At 32.0% G+C, this 20,075-nt stretch overlaps 1 pseudogene; it reads right to left on the reverse strand.

The window, feature by feature from the left end:
* Nucleotides 1-7,178: 7,178 nt before the first annotated feature.
* Nucleotides 7,179-9,063, reverse strand: LOC131941412 (kinesin light chain-like; annotated as a pseudogene).
* Between the last annotated feature and the right edge of the window lie 11,012 nt (nucleotides 9,064-20,075).

Raw genomic sequence — 20,075 nt, forward strand, 5'->3', positions numbered from 1 at the left:
CCCCCCAATCCCCAGAAAGCCTTTTGTGACACCCTATGGGTAGCAAAAAACAATTTGAGAACCCGTGAACTAGCGTATTCATCCAGCACATTGCTGCGGGTTGACACAATATTTTAAGAAGATTTCATCAATACATTACCAATCGTGTATTTTTAGACGCGTGCCCTCGCTTTCTAAGTGTGAATTATTAATACGTAAACAAAGCTGTCGCAATAGTTGTAGGCCTACATGTGTAGATGAGATCAGGTTACGTAGATCCTGTTGTATGAATCATTGTACATTAAAATACTGACCATAGATAACTACCCCCTCACCCATATATATCCAAGTAGCTTTCTTTATGTTAAAAAGCAGCCGATGTCTCTCATTTAGCATTACCTTTGTTACATTTTACTTTTGACCTCAGACATGTAAAAAGAAATTGACCGCGTCAGTTTGCCTTGCATGTTTGCTTTAGCAATACTGTTTTCATCATAGGCTTGTGAGGACTAATGCAGATTTACAGTAATGATACTTCTTTCTTACTTGTATCATAAATTCATTCATTTGATTTTACCTATACATAGTACAAGTACAAAACATTAAATTACAATTTCAAAAAAAAAAGCTGGCTTTTTAAATTTTTTAGTTAACTGCACTTTTTTGTTGCCAATAGTCGTTTACAACTAAATAATTCGCTCGTATCTAAAATTAACATCAAATAAGCATACAGTTTTCATTTTGTAATAGTATCAACATCATTAATTCAACATTAAAGATTTTCTTTCTGTATTTAGGCATTTAATATAACAATAAATTGATTATATATCTTAAATAATATGTAAGTATTTTTCTTCGTTTTTTTTTTGTTAATTTTAAATCTATCAATTTAGTTATGAATCGGTTTTGTGTCGGTGAGTTTTTTCCCGTTAGTTATTTACACATTGTGATATATAAAATGCCAAATCAAATTATTATTCTTGTTTGTAATAGTTAAGATTTACTTATGATTCAATTAAGATCACAAAATCTGAAAATAACTGTGTGTTTCCACTAATAAAAATAACATCCCATTACCTAAAGCATGATAATTGACATAATTTTACCAATAAACACGTTTATTTACCAACAGTAATTACCTCCCTGTGCTACATGCAATATTTAATGTTTTCAAGGGAGAAAATAAAAATCAGCAACAATTAGCAAGACAAGTAAAATATACGAAATTTTGTTATCAATCACCTTTTAATTTTAAATACCATGGGAACTATTTAGTTGAATAAAATAATTTTATACACTGATCTGTAAAATATTTAGTTATAATTTGATAAATTATTTAAATATTTGTTGTAATTGCAAAAATTGAAAGCCTTATATTTGTATTTAACATTTTTTAAAGACATGCAATAAAACCATATTGATCAATTGTGCAGTCTTGTCTACAGTGCTATTATAATTTGTTTTAAAACTATTCGGCGACATTTACCTTGTTCTGCTGCTCTTTTTACTTACTCGTATATACTATAATATACGATGTAAATAGAAAGTCTTGTAATCGGGCAACTACAATCGAGGTATTTTGCAAATCTCGACGTTTTAGGGCTCCATAAGTCGGAAATACATTGTTTTCCAAGCTTGTCCGTATGTGTGTGTGTGTGTGAGTGTGTGTCTGTAAACAGGATAACTTGAGTACCTGTGGTGGCCGCCCCAACCGCCCTCCCCTAGCCAGGCCTCTGTTAATATAATGAGATAATTATTGTATTTATAAATGTAAATATTTTAATTTCATACATTCCAGATGATTATGTGATGATTTTATTATATATATATATATATATATATATATATATATATATATATATATATACATATATATAATATGGGGGCTCGAAATATATTTGCAGATGTGGGTGTGGGGGGCATGGTAAATTGTTTTTGCCTAGGGCGCTAAATAACCGTGCGCCGGCACTCGATTGAATATTGATGCTCGATAGACTTTGAATTTTAATATACAAAAACATGACTTGATCTAGAAATAGTGCTCATGATATGAAAGAAGTATAGTAATCGTGTGCAACATTAAAATGTGACGTCGTTAATGGAGAATACCTGATACAAATTGTACGGTAAACAGAAACACATAACAGGAACACGAAAAAGCCTTACGCCTATATAAGATTATTATTAATAATTAATAATGCACCGTTCATGTAGCGGACACTTGTATTTTTTTCAACAGAAAAAAAACATACTTCATCCCTTTATAAATATAATTGCAATGTACACAACACATACTAATTGGATGAAAGTGTTTTATAGTTTTATAAAAGTCTAAGATGTGTGGTGAGTTAGGATTGGCTATAATTGGTGAGTTTATGGGTAGAGATAAGGGTATAGGAGGGTGTTGGTATAGAACTACATGGTTTTTGATGAAGTTGTAAACGCATTGACCTGAACTGTACTGGTTATTTAAATTATAATGTCAGAGCTTAGGGATAGTAAACGATGTATAATAATTAAAATATCAGCCACAAGTCGATCCAAAGCCAGTAATTATTTAATGTGACTTCATTGCTTGTCTTTTAAACTTATAAAACACAAAGCGAATGTGACATTGCAATAACAAATGTATTTAAAATATTAAGCAGAGACACGTATACAATGGTTATCGTATTTGATATGAGAAAAAATATTTTTATAGCGCGTATTTTGACCAATAAATCAGATTGTTTCATTTCAATTGTTTCCAATTCATTAAATTGATGAACCTGTGTCAACTATGTAGGTAATAACTTCCCTTGCAATTAGAATTATAGTTTTTCTGTAAAAGGCAATATTAAAAAAAAACAACGTTAGGACAAACTACAGCCACATATAAAACCTCCGTACAGAACCCGTAACAAATTGTACACTTTGATCTTAGCAAAAATGTCGAGAAGTGAAATGGTGCAATACATCACTCGACTTCTGCGACGATTGCCATGTGGCCGCAGTTTGTCCTAACCTTTTTTTAAAATATTGCCTTAATCTGCCTTTGTTGCCGTCATGGCTGATACATATCACACTTCATTTTAACAATACCCTCCCTCAAAATTACATTAAACAGCCGTTTATTTTATTTTTTTATTTTTTTTATGTTTTTCTTAATAAATCTTAATTAATCACGCTCAATTTTCTTGACAATGAAAAATGAAAGATACAACTCATTTTCTAGTTTTGACTGCAAAAACGTGTGTTTTCTTTTTGAAAGAAATATAAACATTAACTTTTTAAAAACTAAAACTGGCTTTTGTAAAAAAAATGTTGTTAATGTTATCAATTCAGCATAGCAACCTGTTATTTCCCTTAACATCATTAATGAAAAGTGATAAAAAGCAAATTTTAAATACTGACTGTTAATATTTTAGCACTGTTATTTCGTTTATACTTTGTATTTAATATTACCGTTACGTTGAATGTAATATTAACCTAAATAAACCATTTTGTTCATGCAGACATTGGATAAACGAATGTCCTGTTTATAGCGAGTCATACTTCTCTAAGTATGAGAGTGTGGATAATAGGACTAACATAAACCAGATACACTTACATGTTTCTTGCACTATTCTTGTGCCATTTGTCATAAGAGAACGTTGTGATTGATTGCCCCATTTAAATTCTCGGCCTTTTGGCTAAGATCAAAGTGTTCTATATGTCACGGGTTCTGTACGGAGGTCTTAGCTGTGGCCGCAGTTTTTCTCACGTTAGTCAGGTACCCATCTGAGCTGGGTGGACATAAGGACGTCCTACATATATGACATACTGTTTGGTTAACTTAGTTGTCAGTTCTGCTACATTGAAACATCCAGGTGGTCAACGATCTAATTGTTTGGAAAATATACATTGATGCTGTTAGTTTGTTTTATATAAACAATAAACCTCGGCTAACTTATCTGAATCAAATGTTACAAGAGGTAGCACGTGAAATGTGTGAGTCGCTATTGAGTTCGTTCATCACTTCACCCTTCTGATGACACACGGCTCTCCCTATGATGCAGGAAGGTAAACAACAACACCATGTCTTTCAGTTAGCATAAACTTTGTTAATTATAATTTCTGGGGTTTTTAGAATCCAGTGTAACGACAAGTTGGTTGTATCGTTCACTTCAAGGTGTCGGGATGTGACAGTTAAAAAAGTACAGTTATGTTTGCGAATATTGTTATTTAATTGGCGCAAAATTAGTATGATAAACGTTTGTTTTTATTGTATAATAAAAAAAAAGTTAAAATAAAATAAAAAAAAACCTTTCACGAGAACAAAATCAAAACAGAAGATGTCTTTAAAAATGCACAACATAAAATAATTAACGTTTAAAGATTCTAATGTAAATACTGTTATTATAAAATAGCAATAATTTTTTTATGTTTTATTTTCTTAAAAGTGTATGTTCAAACTGTCAAAAAAACTAAAAGTGCGTTTGTAAATACGTTTTTTACAATTATGTATGTGGCCAACATTCCGATGTTTTTACTGGTTACAAATCATTTAAGCAGAGCAATAAAACACTGTTAAATATTAATGTCTACTATATAAGTTATAATGAGTATATTATATTACAGTTTATTACATGTAAAATGTAACATTAACATAAGTAGACAATTTGTGTTCATGCAGAAACAGGATTTTGAAAATAACATATGGTGTACTGTTATTTTTTTTTAATATCGTCCTGCTTTGCTTTAGAATTACTACAAATATATAATGCAATAAAGACATGTAGTCATTTACCTATATTTATTTTACTTTGTAATAGTGTTTGGTAGTTAATAGTTCTAATGATGTTTCATTTTTTCACAAGCTTTTATTTAACTCACTTCCTCTGTCGTCAGTCGTCAGTCGACAGTCTGTCTGTCTAGATCGAAACGCAGGAGTGAAAATTCGGACACTTCTACTTGACCGATACGATTCACATTTGACACGTGGGTCAAGACATGAAGACAATCCAATCTGAAATTAAATTTGACTTAATTGGATGCCTACTTAATTTTTTATGAATTAATTAAAATTTGGACCGAATTAGTAGGCATGTCTATCCAACCACACCACACGTGTCATCACGCTCAATAGCTGCGACATCAGGTTTAATAGCTGCGCCATCACGTTCAATAGACGCGCAATGGTTTTTAGTCATGTAACACTATCTATATATATAATTCTCTTCTGGGAGACGCTAGAAAACAAGCTGTAAACGCGCTACCTACCATCCCCACCCCTACATGGTCTTAGTGAGCTGTGGTTCACGCTATGTTTACCTTCGTGGAGTCGGGTTTAGTGACGGCTATTAGGGGCAGATCATTTAGTTTGAATCGATTTTAAACGTTGGAAGGGGGGGGGGGTGGAAGGGGGGGGGGGGGGCTTATGGTCCTTAACGAGCTACTTATAGTGTTTTAAAAAATATTTTCAGTGTCAGCGTTGGTACTGTCGAATTCACAAATTATGAATTACTGAAAAGTAGAAAAAAACAACAACTAAATAGCGGCGTATGTTATGCCGCGGGCCGGCTCGTTGTAAATAAAACATGTAAGCTTTTATGTAATGATGCACTAAAAAGGAGAAAATAAATTATACACTACTATTTAAATTACTATAAAGAAAATCGTGGGTCTCTTCTCAAATATTAGTAAAGCTATCCAATAGGTACTAAAGTACTAAAGTGACCCACGCTTTTCTTTAAAGTAATTTTAAGTAGTAGTGTATACTTTATTTTCTACTTTTTAGTGCATCATTACATAAAAGCTTGTTATTAAAACGTTTTTTATGAATCTTTTTTAAAAATTAAATCTCTAATGTTTTATTTGCTCGTTTTATAAAGTGTGTTAGTACAGCTATGTTTTGGTAATATGTAGGCCTATATGTTAATTAACGATGTCCTATTGGTTGCACTACAATTTGTATATATGTCCAGCTTCTGTGTAATTGTGTCCGTCAGTCTCGTCAAAGTGAAGCCGTATAGTTTGAGTTTGTCTGTCACTATAATTGGGGTGTCATATTGTGTCTTACCAATACGTTTCCTAGAATGTTTTATTTCTATGCAATGATGTAACCATCCCTGCCTATTTGTACTATGTAAATATCTCTACTACTATCTTAATTTATTAATTTATCTTTGGTATTTTAAAATATTAATCACTATAAAGCTCACTTAAGAACATTGTTTGAATAGACTTATTCGTATGTATTTAAAAAAAGTAAACAACCCCAATACAATTTTAATATAAACAGCAAAACAAAAACAATAACATTTAAAAAATTGAAACATTAATAAAGCAATGCAAAAAAGTACCGAATCATTCATATTTTCTTACATTGTGTTATTTTGCCCGACTTGTTTGTTTAATAATTATTTATTTACACGGCTTGTAGTATAAACTTGTAATAGTAAAATGGGGAATGGGAAGTAATTAGTAAAATATATCTATTGTTAACAGAGACAGTTGAATAGAAGACTTTACATTGCTACATGCTTTTCCTCACAGAGATAGTAAATATAAGACATTACATTGTGAAATAGTCACTATATTGGCGTTTCCAATTAATGGAATCATCACTAAGGTTGACTTTAACATTGACGATTTAGACAATACTAAAGATATATATTTTTTAATCTAGGGATAAGCAACTTCTGCCTTTGTTGTGGTCATGGATGATTTTTGCTTCCTCCTCCCTTAAAATGATATCACACCTCACTATATCAAACCCCTTCATCAAAATTACATTACACAACTGTTTATTGTGGGGTTTTTAATGTTTTTTCTTCTTAAATCTTAAATATACTCGACTTTCTTAACAATGCAAACTAAAAGTTAAAATTCATTTTCTAGTTTTTACTGCAAACAACGTTGTTGTCCATTGTTTTCTCTACATCGTCACCAAACCTTCCTCTTCTACCCCTTCCCCTCTCCAGATATGTCTTTATGTTTAGACCATCCCTTATATATCTGGCACTCTGTTGTAAGCGAAAGATGCATATGGTTCAACACATTATGCGCTCTATTTTTAATAGTGAAGCCAAACATTACACATTACCAAGAAAAGGATGGCAATGTACATATTTCTTGGTAATTTGAAGACAATTTTCTATTCTAAAATCAATGGGGAAATAAACATGTATTGTTATTTGAAGTGAATAATTTTTTTTTTCAAAAAAAAATGTTTATTATGTATTTGTTTATTTTTTTTTACTGTGTAAAGGAATCTGGTTGTTTATGGTGTGGTCTACATATTCAATGATTTTTTATGTATTTTCAAATAATGCTTATAAAAGCATCTTGTTACAGCATACCCAGCATCTCATAAATACCTAGCAGTTGGTCAAAGTAAACCTTTTGCAAGCAATAAATAAAAACATTTACAATTTTTTTCCAAAAAAAAGATTTTTCTAATAGTAATAAACATTTAACTAGGCCTACATTTTTTGTGTGAAGATCCTTATAAAGTACAAAAAGCTAAAATATTTTTCTCTTTCATTCAAGCAGTCTCTCATCAGTGTTCAAGCACAATATGATTAAGCTAAACAAAATTCCAAGCTAAAACAATCTTGCAGGCAACTGGTCTGTGCTGGCTGTCCTACCCCGTACACTAAGGTCTCCTGTACTTTGTATACTCAAGTCTCCAACTGATCGCCGACTTTCATGTAACTTGTCATCACTACTGCTGATTATGTTGAGAACTGACATGGAGCTTGCTCTTTTCATAATTTTTCTTGGACTTGATGGCACATTCCTCCAGTGTTTCTGCAGCCTCGTACTTTCCCAATCTCCGGTAAAGGGCACCAAGATTCTTCAGTGTTGTGGTAACAGTGGGGCTGTCAACTTTGGCATTCTTGTGCCAGCCACCATATTCTGGCAATGGAGGTCCACCGTCTTTACTTTTACCCTTATTTTCTTCTCGTTATTCGGCTCTCATCCATATAGGTTTATTTTCACCTTCAACTTTCCCAAATTCTTTTTCATGTGCTCTTGTTAAAACTTCTTTATATAAAACTTCTGCTTGTTTGTAATTGACTTGCTTCAAATATGTTAAAGCCAAATTGTTTTGAATAATTTGATCGAAATCTTTGCTTGTCTTTCAAACGAGTTAAACACAATTCGGTTGCGTTTATGTTTGCAATAACAGTAATATTTCAAACACTGAACAAACACACATCTAGGATTTTTTACATCGTATTTGCGACACTTTAGTTAAGTTTTTTGTCTTATTTTACAAATAGGTTTATTTTTTTTCTTTCTTTTTAAAGTTGATTTACCAAAAAGGTTTATATTAATAGAGAATTACTTCCCTTTTATAATAACCAAATTAGAAAAAAAATATTGGTAAATACTTTTCAGCATCGGAAAAATAAAAAAAAAATATTTAAAAAAATATATGCGACATTGTATCGAATCTTATGGATACTTTTAACATTAAGTAATAAAGAAATTATATTACCATGTGTGATACGTAGGCGTCACTAAAAAGATGGTCAAATGTAGCTCAATTTAAAGTTGTGCGTGTGTTAAATTAAAATATGGCAGGTATTATGTTGATACACTCATGAATCAAGTTAATGAAATTGTCGTTTAAATTAGGGGGGAAGGGGGAACAGAACCTTCCCGGAGAGATGCCTGGAAGACGCCCTGAATGTAACGACACCATCAACCATAAATTAAACGATACTTTTTTACACGTGTTTTTATTTACTTTAAAATATGTATAATATTTCTTACACATTAAATAGTGTAATATTTTAAGAAAAAAAAAAATAGTTCGCAACAAACAATTAAAGAAGTATTTATTTATATTTTATTTAAATACTCTCTGGTTTATTGTCACGTAGTTACCTACGTTGTTACTGCTTTTATTGTGTAGGTTATTTAATAAGGTTTTCAAAGAAAATGCGTCATCTGCCCTGAGATATTACGGTACAGTAAAAAGTAATTACTTGTTTAATACTTTTTTTCATTGTTAAAATAAAATCATGTCTGAACTAATGTGTATGTAACTTTATAATACACATTTATATTACCAAAATTAAACAGCTGGTGGTTTACCAGCAATACTGTCATTATTCAAAATGAAATAATGTGTTGCACTGTGGGTTATGTAGAATAGTCTGTGTGTGACTTGTAATCTACTGTGAGTGAATATCTCAATGTGATAACTGATCTAAGTTGTCTCAATCAAACAAGAAAGAACACGAGGAAAAGCAATGTATTGATCAATTTCAACTACCTTACTAAATTTCTTCTAAGCTGACACAAATGTAAACTCATTAAGTAATAAAGGGAACAGTTGAGTTGTCGTTTTATTGCTAGCTATTTTGAAAATACGATGTATTGTAAGGTGAATATCTTGAGTATGTCGTGTGATTGATTACATGACAAATATGTTAGTAAAGTCAAACGTTATGAAATTAGGAGATCAGTGTTTACGTAACGACAACGCACGTTTCATAATAAATTTTGTTGTAAAGCTGATTTTTATTATTGTTTCCAAAAGTAAAAGTGTAACAGCATGCAGATTAATGCAATGTTGCTTTAATTTATTGTATCGGTTTTAAAAAAATGTGTATATTATGTCCTTCATCGGGATTTATATTTAGTTTTATACAAACTAAAAAAACAACATATTTGAAGTTAACTTTGAGACACTAATGGCAAGAATTGTTGAACCAGATCTTTAGTGTTGTTGAGTTCGTCATCACGTGGTCGTGTCGTAGTCATTAGGCTACGTAACCAATTATTACCACTTTAATTACAATTCATTAAGCGGGACCTAGTGACAAATAGCCGCCATGTTGTTGTTTTTTTTTTTATCAATGGGAATCCTGTTAAAAACAGTTGATTCGTTCTAAAACTATTATGTCTCCCTGGCTAAGGAGACTTGTATTATGTTTAAGTTAGAGAAAACAAGAACGTACACGTCTTATTGTGCGTATTTTCAGGATCAGTTTGGAATTTCCAAATAAATGTTGTATTAGTTATGTTTAAGTTTTCATGAAACTGATCGAAAAGGAATATTAGTTCGAAGGTGCCAAAAGGAACTAGCGGGGCGTGGGCGGGGGTGGGGGTAGAGTTTATGTCGATAGTAAAAGTTTTATATAATTTTTAAAAAAAGCAGGAACTAGGCTGTATTTCCGATGATTCGGTAACATTGCTTAAACCGACTTCATCTCAAGTCTTTAAAATTTGTAACACACATCGTGAAATTGTTTATATTTCAATCACATAAATAATTTAAATATATAAAACAGAGACAGTCAATAATCATTTTCAATTGATTTTTTTTAAATTATAAATTGTTTGTGATTATACATGTAAGAACATATGTGTGCATTTTTTTTCCTATTTATTTTATGTACTTGCTTTGTTAATTAAATGCGTATTTACTTTCCCTGCTAAAACTTTCAGAGAAATATTGAAACAAAAAATTCAATATAACACTTTCTTTGCTCAACAAGACTAACAGTAAAGTAGACTTACCTTACTATACTCGCTATTTTGTTTAGCAATTCTATGTTAGAAATGTTACTAATATTCAGACACATTTAAAATAAACTAAATAGAAAAAAAGTAATCACATAATCACACAAGTAATCATATAAGTGTCTATTTTGGGAGCTGGTCAGATGTGGCTTAATATAACGTTGAGTGTGAGTTTATTATGGCAGATATGTTAATACCATCCTTAATCAGTTATTGAATCAGTTATTGAAGTTATCTTTGAGACACCAACAACAACAATTTTTGAACCAGATCTTATTGAATTCGTCATCACATGGTCATCACGTGGTCATTGGCTAAGTAAAAAATGATACCACTTTAATTACAATTCATTTAGCGGGACCTTGTAACACATAGCCGCTGTGTTTTTTTTTGTTTTTTCTTTGTTTTTTTTTGTTATCAACGGGAATCCCGTTCAAAACAATTGATTTCGTTCTAAAACTATTATGTCTCCGTGGATAAAGGAATTGAATTATGTTTAAGTGAGATAAAACGAGAACGTACAAGTCCTATTGTTCGTATCTTCAGGATCAGTCTGGGATTTCTGAATAAATGTTGTATAAGTTATGTTGAAGTTTTCATGAAACTAATCTCAATGGAACATTAATTCGATAGTGCAGAGAGGAACTGGCAGGGCGGTGGTTGGAGGGGGATGGGGGGGGGTGGCAGTGTTTATGTCGATAGTAAAAGTATATAATTCACAAAAGCAGGAAATAGGCTATACACAATGGGTAGGAAAAGTGGTTCCAAAAGTGGTTCCACTTTGTGTTGCCAGAAAGCATATTTTTGAACCAAAATTGAATATTTTATAACATTTGTGAAATAAGTACAAAGTCACTTCCGGTTTTACTAAGGCTAAAAATATTTAACACAAAATTACTAATAATATAATAGTAATTTACGTGATAATAGTAATTTACAAAACATTTTAATTTGGATTAGTATAGTCAGGGTGTTGTTGTGCAATGGGATGTTATATAATTTAATATAAATAAACTACTAGGCTATATTCCATTGTAATAATAAGTAAAGCGTAATTAATATCAACATTTAATATAGGCCTAATCAATCTAGATCGACCTCTGACTATGGGGTCATCTATTAACGATGTCACAACGATGCCAGACCTCCCCCTTCCCCAAAATAGTAAACCTAAGCCAACCCACCCCCCCCCTTCCGCTGTTTTGTTTTTAAAGCAGCGATTTTCATAAAATATTTAGACCTATGGGCTTTTCCAACATTCAATGTAGGCCTATTGATGAATTATTTTATAACAATTTATAAAACAACTTTTAATAATGCAAATAAGGGCTTAAATTCAGTTTCTTAACATGAATGTTTGTTGAACATGGAAAAGTGTCATCTTACTTTCTGAACCCCCTCCCGCTTGACCAGAGGCGTAGCAACCCTTGCCGGCGTCAAACCTTTAGATTTGCACCCCCCTCAAGATTTCGATTTGCACCCCCCCCCCTAAAACTTTTGATTTGCACCCCCCTCAACCTTTTCAATTTATTTTTCCAACCCATTTTGGCGCCCCCTAATGTCGGCGCCCGGGGTCATATGTCGTCGTCGTCCCCCCCCCCCCGCTACGCTACTGCCCTTGACACAAAGGTCCGAATCTCCTCCACCACCTCAAAGTCCGAGACGACTACAACATTTTGCTATAATTTATAGGATATTCATTAATTAGTCATACAAACCTAATTACATTTGTTGTTTTGATGGTATCTCTGCCATTACAATTATTAAATAGTTTATCTTAACTCAACATTTCCCCTAACCTCATTTGCTACAGCTGCCTATCCTTTATAGAAAACATCTTTTCCTCAAATATCTGGAATGCATCTGATCAGCAAGTCTTTCTCTTTTGTAATATATAAACAATTACAACATGTTCATAAACTTGCACGGCCAATAACAACACATTACTAGGAAACAGGCAGTGATAATAGTTTGCTGTATTTGTGGTTGATGGTTAGTTATCAGCCATGCTTCACTAAGCCTGGTCTACATGTATATGCATGTATTTGTGGTATGGCTAAAATTGAGAAAAACCCATATTCTTGATTCTTCGTTTATCATTATTTTTTACAGCTATGATAGATATATGCAAATTTAAGACTTATAGTGGGACTACATATTTGTGAACACATTTGCTAACGCAAAAGTTCTTGAGTTGAAATTTTAATCCTTTAGGTTGTCTCTGATTCAAATTCAAAGCAGCTTTAACTGGTACCTGACTGGTTATGGACAGTAAAACTTAGTAAAAGCTGTTTGACATTTTGCTGACCGTACAATTTATTAATATGGAAGGGCGACAAAACTAGGTGAAATCTACTTCAGCACCATATTCTTAAAAACTATTTATAGTTCGCCAGTTTAAGTTAATTATTGAATAAAGGTAGCAATAATTAGTTTCCGCATACACCAGCACACACAACCAGTGCTGAAAAAAAAAACATAACAAAGTTTATATTTTCTTTTTTTAATTACCATATTCATTCAGAATATTAAAAAAATAATTGTTCAATATGAACAAGCTTTCTTGGGTCCAACATGTATCCTTGGATCAGTTTTTAAATTGAGCTTCATCTTGACTTTTGTCTTCTCTGTATGCAGTTGTATAATCCACAGTATCTAAAAAAAAAAAAATGAATTTCATAAACTGTTATATTAAACTCATTATGTTTACAAACTTTCAACTCTTAATATTATAAATAAAAATATTTGTCTGTCTTATAAAGATCATAAAGTATAAAGTAATGATGTGTGGTATTTATGTATTTGATTGTATGGGCTATCTAACCATTACCATTCATTAAAAATATAGGTCTAATAGTTTACTTTTAATATTTTAATGTAAGGAGTTTGTCATAAAATACAATAGGCCTTCAAAAGAGTCCAAAAGTCATGTATATATCATTAAAAAAAAAAGAAAAAGGTATCAATAAAGATCTACTACTTGTGTTTAGCCACCTCAGGAATTAGTTGAAAATTGATATTCAAACTAGGCTACTATAACTATCATTAATTCATACACATACTAGAATAAATATTAGGATAATTATATTAATTTGATTAGTAAGTTAATCCATCTATGACAATTGACACCTTTTGGCTTTATCAACTATTCTGCATTTTAAATTCTAAAGATCACTATATAATACTAAGAGTAGACTAAGTCATATATTAAGTTAATTAAGTAGAACTGAAATAAGCCTACTCTTATTCAGTAATTTTTACCATTATTATTAGAGGCCTAATAAATTTTGGATATTATTTAATGTACTAGTCTGTAACCTTTTATTTAGGCTACATGTAATTTTTACATGTTTAAAATTGTAGCCTTATTAAGCCTAGTTAACTTTGCTTAACTTACATACAAATACTAAATACCTACCCAATCACAGGCCTACTAGACTACTACTAAGCTACTACATCTAAATCTACAGTCTAGATAGGCCTACTGAACTAAAAGTAATATGACAACTGTAAAAAATTAAGCATACTTTATTTTTATTACAATACTATTTTAAGCCTATAGACCTACTGCTATTAAATATGAATCTATTAGTTATTAGACTAACATAAGTCATCATAAGTCTAATTAGTAATTACCTCTAACTAGGCCCTAATCATATTAACAAAGTAAGTATTAGGACTGTCATCTGTACCATAGAATACTACTACTATAGTAAATATATTTTAACAAGTAGGCTCTAACAAATTAGACTAATCATTTATTAGACTAGGCGTATGTAGTGTCCTACTAACTAATTACTAAGGACTAAGATTAACTATTTACTATATGACTGGTCTATAAAACTAGTTTATACCAGCTACACATTTATAATATAAACTATGGGCCTAATTTATTTAACTTATCTATTATTACTATTAACTTAAAATACTTCAATATACGTATTGAATTATTTAATATAGATTTTTATAAATATAGAACTATATTAATTAATATATAACTTCTAGATCTAGCTAGACTAGAGACTCTAGTAGAGTAGATCTCTTATTCTCTACTACTTGACTTATACTTAATAGATCTAGTCCTAGATCTACTGTCGTACAATATAAAGTTACTTAACTAACTATAAGATCTATAGATCTAGTTAGTATTAGTTATTAGTCTAGTATTATAATATAAAGTATTATTGAGTATTAAGTTTATAAATTTAGAATAGATCTAGATCTAGTGTTTTTATATTAAATAATTAAACATATTAAAAAGCCGTAACATACTAGATCTAGATCTAGAACTAGATCTACTACTAGACTAGATCTAGAATTAGATTCTAGATCTAGATTTAGATATAGAAATCTAGATCTAGAATCTAGATTCAAGACTAGATCTAGATCTAGATTCTATATCTAATCTAGATCTAGATAATAATTAATTAAATTAAAGTTAATAGGTTCTAGATCTACTATATCTAGATCTCTAGTCTAGAGTACTCCTCCTAGAATCTAGTACTAGATCTAGATTCTCGATATAAATCTATTTTAGTCTAGATAATCTAGATCTAGATTAGATCTAGAAACGTATGGCTTGATTCTAGATTCTAGATCTCTAGCTTAGAGCACTCACAGAACTTACGGGTGTGGGGAAATTGCGAGACGCGAAAAGCGAAATGGCGAGGCGGGAAAATGCGAGAAAGGCGCGAAAACGGTCGGTCACGTGACTTTTTTGTCTCGCATTTTACCACAACCCGATACTTACGCTGGGTGGTGTTGAAATGCGAAGATTTCTGCGAAAAATTTACCGCACCCGATTTTCAGTGGTATTTGGTCCAGACTTCAAAGACGTTTCGTTTACATTGTTAAAACTTCCGATTTTTCCGTCGCTAGACATACTGATGATTTGTCAACTTCCCCCCCCCCCCCCCATCTTTTGTGTCGACTTAGAATACCACCTTGTTCGAAACCGACGGAAAAACCGCCGACGATAGATCAACTTCTTTCTTTTGTGTGGAACGCCGAAGCCGCCGAAACCGTCTTTGAAGATCGCCGTGCCGCCGCAAACATATTTTGTATTGTTGCATAGAAATGTGTGACGTCGCACTATAAAAAAGCAATGTTAGAAAAAGAATTTTAGACGTTTTTCGTGTTTTAGAAAACTGTTTTCATAAATTGTAATAGGAATTGATTAAAATACAGAAATTAAACAAGATTTTGGGAAAATATCGATGTTTTAAAAAAAATTCAACTGCAATTTTGAGGGGGGGGGGGAGGGTTGTACACTGAGGTGTGACGTCATTTTAGTGGGAGGGGGGGGGGTCTGGATTTTTGTGAAAATGTGTGACGGAGGGGAGGGGGAGGGGGGTAAAAATCGTCATTTATGGATGACCCCTTTTAGCTATTAAATGGTAGTTTCGTCCATAGCGGACTTTATTCAGATTATCTACAGACGCACATTTTTTTCCATTATGTTCATATTCGTGTTCTGTGTTAGCACAGTATAAATGGGAGTCTAATGAACTGGTGGGTTGGATGTACTATGTGTGAAAGATGGTGTGACGAGGTGTGTTTGATTAATGCTAGGACTGTTTCAGAAGATTTTGTTTGTAAATTTTGTTTGTAATTAAAATTACTTAATAAAAAATAAATTACACTTTTAAGAATTGTTTATACTTTTACACTTTTTTACACTTTTTGCAAGTACAACAATCCATGAATACATGTTGCAGAATATCTCTCCTGCTGACAAAATTATACCAATTCACAATGACACAGCTCACGTTTGTATAAACATGAGCGGGCTAGATTTTTAAAATTAATGCCGACTGAAACGGGATTTTCCTCTCGCTAACGAGAACGGGCGACAGTAGCACAGCAACGATGTTAGGATTTTTTAATAGATCTAGATATAGATCTATCTATCTTCTTAGTATCTATATATATATATATATATATATATATTTATATATATATATATATATATATATATATATATATATATATATATATATATATATATATATATATATAATAAAATCTAGATAAAAAATAACAACATACAACACTCGTGTTAAAGGGTATGGCTACATGCTAGTTTATTTTAAAACAAAAAAAAATAATTTAAATAAATAAAGATGAAATAAGCATGAAAAAAAACTTTTTTTCGCAAAAAGTGTCTCGCTATTTACCCTTGATTCCGCAGGTATGTCTCGCATGATCTTCTCGCATTTTCCCGCCTCGCCATTTCGCTTTTCGCGTCTCGCAATTTCCCCACACCCAGAACTTACAGTACAGTGAGTAGTCACAGGCCTAACAAAAATAATGAAACATGCGTTAAAAACATTCTACAAAAACATTGGTAACAATTAATAAGAATAATGTTAGATATTAGTAATCTGAGCATAACAGTCATAAAAAAATAAGCCAACTTTAATGAAATGGGATACAAACGAATTTTAAAAGCCTGAATCGAACTGAAAATATTCCCTTGTTCGCCATTTTGTTTTCTTGAATCACCTTGTAAGTATTTATCACGGACAAAAAATGTTATGACTTTAATCTTTTTACTCTCCCTGGCCACTTCAGTTCAGTTCAAGGTGGGGTTGAGGGCGAATTTATTAAATATTTAAATTTATACAATAATTCAAAATCATTTTCAACGGCTTATGTTCAATACAAAAATATGAAAATGAGTGTAATCGATGGTTCCCAAACGGCTTTAATTTTTGAAAATGTAGCTATAATTTTATCGCTTTCTATATTTTTTAAAATAATTTTTTAAAAATTTAGTATGATTACATAGACTTTTCCTACCTATGGTCAGATCCCAATATTGTAAAAATCGACTTCATCTCATCTCTTTAAAATATGTAACACACGTGGTAAAAGTGTTTATATTTCAATAACAAGGATATTTTAAATAAAAAAGGCAGTGTATAATTAATTCAATTTTACAATTTTAATATACATTTTTTATGTTTATACAGGTAAAACTATACATGTGTTTTATTTAATATTAATGTAAGGTACTTTCATTGTTAATTAAACAGATTGTTACTTCCCCCGCTAAAACATTCAGAACAAGATTGAAGTTATTTGTTAAAAAAAAATATGTCCATTATAACACATTGCTCGCTCAACAAGAATAACAGTAACGTAGACTTAACTTACAACAATCACTATTTTGTTTTGTAATTCGATGCTAGAAATGTTACTAACATGTAGACACTTTTAAAATAAACTAAATAGAAAGTATGTAATCGTATATGATATATAGTGGCTATGATGGGAGCGGGTCAGATGTTGTTCAATATAAAGTTGTGTGTGAGTTCAGTATGGCAAGATTATGTTGATAGAATCCTTAATCAGTTACTGAAACTGTCATTTAATAAAGCAGATATCACAATGGTCGGAGTAGTCGAGCTATTGACTGCATCATTGACTTCTAGGTACTGTGGCTAAGATCAAAGTCTACTCTCTTTTATGTGTTCTGTACGGAGGGCTGAGCTGTGGCCGCTGTTTTTGTACCTCACATTAGTCAGGTACCCATCTGAGCTGTGGCCGCTGTTTTTTACCTCACATTAGTCAGGTACCCATCTGAGCTGTGGCCGCTGTTTTTTTACCTCACATTAGTCAGGTACCCATCTGAGTTGTGGCCGCTGTTTTTTACCTCACATTAGTCAGGTACCCATCTGAGCTGTGGCCGCTGTTTTTTACCTCACATTAGTCAGGTACCCATCTGAGCTGTGGCCGCTGTTTTTTTACCTCACATTAGTCAGGTACCCATCTGAGCTGTGGCCGCTGTTTTTTACCTCACATTAGTCAGGTACCCATCTGAGCTGTGGCCGCTGTTTTTTACCTATATTATATATATATATATATATATATATATATATATATATATATATATATATATATATATATATATATATATATATATATATATATATATATATATATATATATATTATATGTTATTCTATCGCTTGTCCCTATCATGGCGAATTCTATTTCGTATACATTTTGTACTACTACTTTGACATTTACTTGTGTTATAATATATTTATTATTATGTGTACAAAGTATAATATGTAACCAATTAAAACCATTCAATAACTACATTTTTGATTAGATTTTCTTATCGAATTCAATCCATAATGAGAGAGATGTAATGTAATGCCTTTTTTTTTTAAGCAGGGGAAGTAAATATAAACTTTTTGAGTTAAGCGCTACATGCGCTGTTGTTTCCCTTTGAGTTGTTGTCCTAAAAAGAAAATTTAAAGTGGAAATAGATGACTGTTTAATAAGGTCATATTAAAAAGGCGTCAAGCCTGAGAAAAAAAATGTTCTTATTTGGCAAAATGCTTATTGGGATAGTTATTGAATTGTGTTTAGATATAAAATATTTTTTTTTCAACCATCCCCCCTTCCCTTATTGAATATCTGCACAACATTTTTTAGTCGGATTGCTATAACAATAAGATGAACAGTGACACAATTTTGGACTCGTCAAGGACATATATGTTCGTCTAGCAGTGGTCCATAAACTTTTTAGTCCGAGGGCCGCATTAACTATCAAATTTCAGTTCGGGGGGTCAATTTGTTTCTAGGCATGTCGTGATTTTTCTGAGCAAAGTTCACCAGCCCTCACCAACACACGTTTTTTTCCGTGCACAAAATGATCTCAGCGGGCTGGATGAGAGGTCCTCGCGGGCCGAATCCGGCCCGCGGACCGTAGTTTGGCGACCCCTGGTCTAGAGGACGAGATATACAAATATACGGCCGTGTGCTTGATGATAATTGGACCACAAACTGGTGTAGGTGTTTGTGGGATGTTGTGTGTGTGTGTTTGGTGGTGGGGGAAGAGCATGGTATTTGATACATATAACTTACAAGTAATATGTTCATACAAACCATCGGTCGCTCGAGTTCCTAATCGTAGTCTAAGTCAACTTGTACAGTACGATGTGTGTAGCGTGAAACGTGTAACTTTATGCATTCGGCAATGTACACAAAACAAATGCAAAATAATAAAGAAAAACGTTTATAAAATATATTAAGTTTTAAGGACTTAATAAAAACTTTACAAAATGTGATATTTAAATTAATGTTGTTTGGTATTCAATTTTGAAGAAAGTGTACTACTAATATGTAAACATTCGTTGGTAAAGGCTTCTTAAAACACAACATGGACCCAACACACTTGAGCTATCCATGTACAAGAAAGATACTGTATGTGGCACTGTGATGACGAAATAGTGTAATGCTGGTCATAGATAAGCGATAGGTACCATAGGTCAAGTAGACATTGGTCAAGCAGAACCAATCTAATGCAGTGACGAAATGGCCATTTACGTAAGAGGATGAGCTGACCCCTGAAGCAAATTTTGCGAGTAGGATGTATATATTGTTAGGAGATTATCGGAGCGTTTAGGGATCAATCGCGGATAAGCGAGTAGTAGCGGAGCTTGATATTTGTGTGAAGAAAACATTTGAAATCATACTAGAGACCGAATAGTATTGGGAGTTGTGTTTAGTAAAGTGAGAGAGAATAGAAGATTTATTTTATGCACATAAAGCAACATTATAACATGTTTTGAAATGGA

This window comes from Physella acuta, unplaced genomic scaffold (assembly GCF_028476545.2).
Source record: "Physella acuta isolate Inbredline_101_S28 unplaced genomic scaffold, ASM2847654v3 ptg000361l, whole genome shotgun sequence".
Classification (NCBI taxonomy): Eukaryota; Metazoa; Mollusca; class Gastropoda; family Physidae; genus Physella; species Physella acuta.